Source organism: Pteropus vampyrus, unplaced genomic scaffold (genome assembly GCF_000151845.1).
Source record: "Pteropus vampyrus isolate Shadow unplaced genomic scaffold, Pvam_2.0 Scaffold79, whole genome shotgun sequence".
NCBI classification, from domain to species: Eukaryota; Metazoa; Chordata; class Mammalia; order Chiroptera; family Pteropodidae; genus Pteropus; species Pteropus vampyrus.
In genome coordinates this window covers 3,278,911-3,284,994 of record NW_011888860.1, presented here as the reverse complement: position 1 = coordinate 3,284,994, position 6,084 = coordinate 3,278,911, and the positions used below count along the sequence as shown (strand labels likewise).

Sequence of the window (6,084 nt, the reverse complement as noted above, 5' to 3'; positions counted from 1 at the left end):
TAAGTATATGTAAAAGAAACTGATATATATTCAGCAGTCTTTTTTCTTCTGCATGCACCTTATCTTTGGAGAAATTGCAGGGGTCGTCAGCACACCTGAAGAGCAGTGGGTGAACCTCACCTTGGGAAAATCATCTTCATGGTCATGGTATCTCCCCTGCCAGATGTGTATCTACCCATTTTTTAGATTTGCTGTCAATGCTTTAATTTTAGATACTTTTCACTTTGCTCACTCCATATTTTAATGATTTTGGGGAGTTAAAATTCAATCCAGAAAACTAAAATCTGAGTTAAATAAACTTTTCACATTTAGCCAATAATTCTATCTTTATGTATCAAGCATTGTCTAAAATTTTCAAGTCAATATACTCAATATATTGTATGTATACAAATCAGATGGATTAATCTAGAACTTAAAAGACATTTAGAAAAATTGAGGGCTAGAAATTTTTTAAAACTTATGTTAATTAATTTCAAATACATCTTTTTATTATTAAGCACTTTTTAGAAATAATTTATGATTATGTAATTACAAATATAAGTTGTATACTCATGTGTTTAATACATATATAATAAAAGAGTTATGTATCTCAGATTTTTACTGGACTGCACATTTTTTCATCTCTAGAAATTCTCCAGAGGAGAGCATCACATCTGCATAATCCATCGAACTTTAATTTTTAGTTTCTGACATCACCTATTAGAAGCACACTGTCGCCACCTTCTGACATTGCCATAGAAAAGCTACCAAAATGTTTAACAGTTTCATTTTCTTCTATCATAATTTCATTATAATTTTACTGTTTGGCATTTCCATTTTTCTCAGTCACTGAATTTGCTCCAACTGTATGACCATTCCACCAAACATTTTTTCTTTTTATGATATCTTAATAGAATAGCTCAACCTTAGCTCACTACAATCATACAAAAGATTTTAAGACCAGCTTCAGTATAAAGTTTCACTTACTTTGCATAGAATTATAATTACCAAGATGTGCAGGCACATCTTAGTCCATAACATGTGGCATTTTAAGAATAAAAAACAAAAACACTGACATGACACTCATTGTATGCCATATACTCTTCTAAGAGCTGATGTTTACTAACATATTTAATTCTCCCAACAACTTTTTGGGCTAGAAACTATTATTACCACTATTTTACAGATGAGATAACTTAGGCACAGAAATGTTAACTTGCCAAGATTTATCCTGTTAATAAGATAGAATAGAGCCAGCATTCAAATTCAAATAGGCTGCACAGGCTAAATTAAATGAATCTACTAAAATTGTCACTTATGTTAAGGATGGAGCACTATGTTCTCAACTTGTTTCTCAGCTTTATGAAGAGAACAGTCAATACTAACTACTATTTCATACTGAGGTTCATTGGCTTTTATGCATCTTTTTGAATTGTAAGAAAACTATCGGCTTTGTGTAACTGTCACTAGATTGCTAATGTACATGTAATACAGATACGTTTGCCCATTTAAATAACTTACAGTTATTCTCACAAGAGAGACTTCCATCAGCATTCTGCTAAGAACAAGTAAATGGAATAATTGAGAAACTAAGCTAGAGTATACCAGTTTATTGAGCCGGCTTAGATCTTTGGTGTCTAAATGGCTCGTTAATAATCTCATTTGAATAATTCACTAAATATGTTGTGAACATTATGCAGAAGCATTCGAGAGATATTATATATGGTCCGTATTACTATTTTCCAAACCAGATGACAGTAAGTCATGAATAAGGAAATATTTGCCATTACATATTCCAAAATTTGACCTGTTTAGAAATTAAACAGATAAAAGTTATATCAAATGATTTTGTTAAACAAAAACTTATTTTTAATATCATTCACATTATTTTCTTTTGTAAATAATTCTTAGTATTAGATATAATAAGACAAGGCAGTTAAATATCTTCAGTTCTTTCCAATTATCTGTGCCATTGTGTTAGAATTCCTTCAAAACTTAAACACAAATCATATTTTGCTTCAAAATCCGTCTTCATCTCAAACTAATCGAGCTGAATATTCCTTCATTATAAACTAAACATAAAAAACTAAGTGATATTTTCAGGGAATTTTTTTTACAATTAATTAGATTCAGTGTTACTTATATTTCATAGTTTTTTTTTATTTTCAGTCTTTTTATTTTCTTTTATATTTTAACAGCTATAGTCTACTTTTTACAATTATACTGTTTCCCTCAATAGTAGTGTAATAAAGTATTTTTTTAAATTTTTTATTTGAGTAAAAAATAAGTTGATTTTAAAATCAGTATTTAATAAATACTGAAACCATGGCATTGATTTGTAAATGACTAACAATTATGAAACAATATTTGATATATGCTTTAAAATTCTAATATTTTTATTATTTAACCAAATCAAAAAGTTATTTGCAGCATTTGAAAATAAAAACCACATGCAATAAACCATGTAAACAAGGTTAAAGTCAAGAGATTTTAAGTGTTTATTACTTATTGCTATTGGCTGGAAGGGAAAGCTAAATCCAATTTTATATTTTGCAAATAATCTTAGAGATTTCACTAATCTACCCTTCTTCTGATCACCTGTGCAACTTACTACCTGCACATTAATTTTCATATTGATTCATATTGTATAGTTACTTATCTTTTTCTTATCCATTTCCCTTACTAAATTGTAAGGTGTTGGAAACAAGAATTAATCTACAACAGGTATTTTGCCCCTAAAACTGTGCTATGCTTATAGAGTGGTTCAATAGATATTTATCAAATAAATTTGCACTAGGTTATATTGCTATTATTTATACCATATCTTAATTAACATATTTTAAGTCTCCAAAAAGTACATACAGTAAAACAGTAAAATGTACATAAAATGTATATTTTTTAAAATCGATAAAGAAAAATACAAATTAGACAGAAAAGCAAAATAGAAAACATTAAATATCTAATGATGTATAAATATATCATACATGTGATATATAAATATATCATTTTAAATATGATATATACAAATATATCACAAGAATCTACATAGTAAAAATTAGGGCTAAAAATTTTCCAACCATTAAAAAGAATAAAGAAAATAATTCCAGATATATGGCAAATGGTTTTCATGTTCTTTTCACAAATTAAAAAAAAAAATTCTCAGTTTCTTAGAGAAAACAAAGCTTTTCCTAGAATTCATATCTAAAATTATTTTTCATAACGATGCATGAATAAAGAATAAAACCTTGAAATGCGATAGATAAAAGAGTCAATATCGCTCTAGAAAAAAATATATTTTTTTAATTCAGAGATCCTCAATTAAAGCTTAAGGACATAAATTTCATATGTAATTCAATGCACTTCAACTTTTAAACTATGTTGCTCGACAGACTGAATAAATTTTAAAATGTAACTCTCAATGACAAAATCTATTTATCTTTTTATGCAGCTACCTGAACACATATCAAAGTAATAAACTTAATTTTATAGTATTTATAATGTCATTCTTTCTGATGTTAGTTTAATATCAATAATTTTTACTTTTAATTTGTTAAAACAAACCAGTATCCTAACATTTTTTTCTGCATTTTCTCTATATCAGAAAAAAATGCACCGAAATCATCCAAAGATGTAAGCATTTAAGAGAAAGAGAGAGCTGGAATCAAGGAAGGCTACAATTTTATGCCATTCAGTATTATGATATAATCTGTCAGGAGAGTGTTCTTGCCCATCCAGCTTCTCACAGTGGTTTTAAACTGAATGGATGACCAAGAGTGAATTTTTTCTCATATAGATTAACTTACATTATTCCTGTTCAGAGTTCAAAGGTTGAGAAAACTCAATAAATTTAGAAATAATCATATTATTCTTGAAGAAAAACTCAACACATTGATACAGTAGTTAATTAGTAGAACGGCCATACCTAAAACTCATTATTTCCTTATTTAAGTATTTGCCTGAGAAACTCAAACCTGGAAAGTGTTAAGGATGAAAGAGGCATGAGGATTAGTCAGGCTGTCTCACAAATTAACTGCTGTACACTGAAAGTTCACGTCCTTTCACCCCCATAATTCTTATGTTGAAACTCCATCCCCACTGTGATGGTATTTGGACATGGGGCCTTTGGGAGGAGATTAGCGCCCTGATGAATGTGATCAGTGCTCATATAAAAGAGACCCTGGAGAGTTCCCTCTCTCCTTTTGTTATGTGAAGACACAGCAAGAAGACTGGCCACTTAAAAACCAGCAAGTGTGCTCTTACCAGTGGGTCGAATTTGCCAGTGCTATTCATCTTGGACTTCCCAGCCTCCAGAACGATAAATAAATTTCTGTTGTTCATAAACCACCCAGTCTATGTTATCCTCTTATAGCAGCCCAAAAGGATTAAGACAATGACTGACCACAAATTTGAGGAGAGAAACAGTTTACTGCTTTGGAAAAGACAGCACATGACTCAGGGGCCATCCAGGAGGGAATTCTGTATGTAGAGTTCATTAAAGGAAACAGTTAGTGGAGAATGGAGCCCAACAATCAGACAGACTGTTAAAATGCTGGAAGCGAAATGTCTTCCCTATGATTTGACCACGGGTTGGAATACTAGTGAAATCTCCAATAGATATTTACTCTACCTGCCCATTAACGGTACCAGATTTTGTTCATAAATACATTTGAAGAGATTTCATTTGTCTTTAAATTAACACCTCTATCTCCATGTAAGAGACTTCTGTTGGAGCAGTCTTTTCTTTCTACACTGTATACAGGAAGGACCAGAATCTCTATCACCAAATGTGCTACTCAAGTCTCAGGAGATGCTCACCTGTGTTAGTGGAGACCCTGGCAGAACCCCACAACTAACCCCTTAGGCAAATGACATTGAAAAGGCCTCATCTCAATCAGCATGAATTGCTTTATATTCATAAACAAAGGATAATTTTTAAATAGATGAAGATATAAAACACAAGACAGCCGTATAATATGCCTTTAACACCCTCCCTACCCCTTGGAGATTTTTGCATTTCAGATATAGTCTTATGAGATATAAAATTCATAGGAAAAGCTAACATATCAGAGCCAACATATAGGTACATCCTGTAAGTACAATCTTAGTTAAAGGTAGAAATAATAAAGGGAATTTGATAGATATTAAGTCATTGTCCTTATTAAGTAAAATACAACTTTGTGGCTGAACTGACGCAGACCTAGTTCAGCGATTTTTAAACATCTTTGACCACAACCTACTTCTATGAAAAATATTTTACACATGGTCCAATATACCATTATATATGTGTGTATTAGTTTGCTAGGGTCGCATAATAAAATAACAGAATGGGTGTCTTAAATATCAGAAATGTATTTTCTCACAGTTCTGGAGGCTGGAAGTGCAAGATCAAGTTGTCAGCACGTTTGGTTTCTCCTAAAGCCTCTGTCCTTGGCTTGCAGATGACCACCTACTCACTGTGTCCTCGCATGGCCTTTCTTCTATGCACACACATCCCTGGTGTCTCTTCTTATGAAAACACTGATTCTACTAAGTCTCACCCTTATGACCTGATTTAACCTTTATTATCTCTTTAAAAGTCCTAGATCCAAACAAATTCTGAAGAAACTATGATCATAAATGTAATTTCAGCCTTTATTCAGAGCCCTCTACACCAAATCCTGTAATAATATTAGACCCCAAGCAAGATTATGATCAAATTCCCCTAATTAATTCTCAAGCAAATCAATAGTACCCAGATGCTTAATGTTTGCTTGGGAAATCCTCTGGTCTTCACTTCCTAAAACTAATAATGACACAGGACAACACTAAAATTCAGTGATACTGAGAAGAAATAATTATTCAGATATAAGAACAGCAGGCTTCCAGAATAAAAAAGAACATGGTAGAGAAAGTTCTAATTTTCTCCATGGCTTGAAGGTTATTACAGAGTGGAAACATAGTTTGAGGGTGAGGGGAAGGAAATTAAAAAAAAAAAAACTTAAAGGAAGAAGTTGATAAATTTGTGGTGTTAAAATAAAAATGACCATGGCCTTTTGAAAAGTGTGAGCTAAGATAGAATATTTCCTGACCCAAAAGACACTATTTCATAATTTTATAAGAATTAAA

At 31.3% G+C, this 6,084-nt stretch overlaps 1 non-coding gene across 1 annotated transcript; it reads right to left on the bottom strand.

The window, feature by feature from the left end:
- Positions 1-9: 9 nt before the first annotated feature.
- LOC111741523 lies at positions 10-171 on the bottom strand. The gene has a single exon (XR_002781016.1). It is a non-coding gene; the product is annotated as a U1 spliceosomal RNA (small nuclear RNA).
- Between the last annotated feature and the right edge of the window lie 5,913 nt (positions 172-6,084).